This window comes from Humulus lupulus, chromosome 5 (assembly GCF_963169125.1).
Source record: "Humulus lupulus chromosome 5, drHumLupu1.1, whole genome shotgun sequence".
Classification (NCBI taxonomy): Eukaryota; Viridiplantae; Streptophyta; class Magnoliopsida; order Rosales; family Cannabaceae; genus Humulus; species Humulus lupulus.
In genome coordinates, this window is record NC_084797.1 from 166,365,308 (window position 1) to 166,367,156 (window position 1,849).

Genomic DNA, 1,849 nt, shown 5'->3' on the forward strand with positions numbered 1-1,849 from the left:
GTTCTTCCGAAATCTACTACTTGACACGACTACGTATACTTGCGTACAGAAATTACAGATCAAGTTTTTGGCGCCGTTGCCAGGGACTTAATTGCCAATATCACAGTTATTGTTCTTTGTTCTAATTTGGTTATTTTATTTTATTTAATTTCTACTAACATTTATTTGGATCAAGGTTCTATTGTATTTCAGGACTTGTTGGTATATGCGAAGCAATAGACAAAAGGAGATTATACCAATAGATTTGGAAATTGAAAGAATGTGCAGACAAAACCGGAAAACAATGAGGAGATTGGATTTTACCATGGCTGAAATTTTGGAAAATGGTGCTAATAATATTCAAGGGGCTGCATAGGTTCCAAGAGAGCAAGGACCAAGAACTTTGAGAGATTATGTACTTCCTACTATTACAAGAGTGCATTCATGCATTAGACCTCCAACCATTGCTGCAAACAATTTTGAGATTAAGGTAGCCATCTTTCAAATGGTCCAAACACCTGTCAGTTTGGAGGTATGCCAATGAAGGACCCCAATTTACACATAGCTAATTTTCTGGAGTTATGTGCTACGTTCAAGATGAATGGGGTGAGTGATGATGCTATAAGATTAAGGCTATTCCCATTTTCACTGAGGGATAGGGCAAAGAGTTGGATAATATCCTTGCAAGCGAATTCTATCACTACATGGGAGGAGTTAGCTCAGAAGTTCCTTGCCAAGTTTTTTCCTCCAGCGAAGGCTGCCAAGTTAAGGGGAGAGATTAATAACTTTTATCAGATGGAAGGAGAGTCACTGTATGATTCTTGGGAGCGCTTTAAGGAGTTGTTAAGGAAGTGTCCACACCATGGAATAGAAAAGTGGATGTTGGTGCATAACTTTTACAATGGGTTGAATGGAACAATGAGAACAATTATAGATGCTGCGGCGGGAGGTGCCTTTATGAATAAGAGTGCTAATGAGGCATATGAGCTATTAGAGGAGATGGTGATGAATAATTACCAATGGCCAATTGAAAAGGGACAACCAAAGAAGGTGGCTGGAATGATGGAATTGGATGCTATATCCATGCTTACAGCTCAAGTAGCAGCCTTGACAAAGCAATTACAAAAGACTACACTCCCATCTCAAGCTATGCAAATTCAAAACCTTTGTGAAGTGTGTGGTACAACCCATCAACCCAACCAATGCCATGTTATAGATATGAATAACATGCCCATGGAAGAAGTACAAGCTATAGGAAATTACCAAAGACAACTCAATAATCCCAATTCCATGTCTTACACCCCAGCTTGGAAGAATCATCCTAATTTTTCCTGGTCTAATAATCAAAATACTCTACAACCTTATCCTCCACCTCAGCCACAATATCAACCTGCCAAAAATAGACCACCATATCCACAGCAACATTCACAACAATACCCTCCACCTGGATATTATCAACCACAAAATAGACCACAACAAATGCCAATGAAACCAGCTAAACCTTAATCTGATGTACTCAACCAATTCATGACTGAAACCAGGGCGTCCATAAGGAGTTTGGAGACTCAAATAGGGCAATTGGCTACTTTAATGTCTAATAGAGCTCAAGGAAATTTGCCTAGCACTTCAGAAGTTAATCCTAAAGAGCAGTGCAATGCAATATCCTTGAGGAGTGGGACTAAGTATGAGGGGCCTACAGTAGAAAACAAGGGCAAGAAGATAGAGGATCGATATGTCACTAGTCCAGCACAAGAGGAGGTTACTGCAGATTTTCTAAAGAAAGAGAAGTCCAATGAAGAAAAGGTTACTGAAGACCTTAACAAGAAAGAAGTGGTACCACTAGTGAGCATTGACCACCATGTTAGAATTC

At 39.5% G+C, this 1,849-nt stretch overlaps 1 non-coding gene across 1 annotated transcript; it reads right to left on the minus strand.

Annotated features, from left to right (window-relative positions):
• Nucleotides 1–741: 741 nt before the first annotated feature.
• LOC133780780 (small nucleolar RNA R71) lies at nucleotides 742–848 on the minus strand. Its single transcript, XR_009869598.1, has one exon. It is a non-coding gene; the product is annotated as a small nucleolar RNA R71 (small nucleolar RNA).
• Between the last annotated feature and the right edge of the window lie 1,001 nt (nucleotides 849–1,849).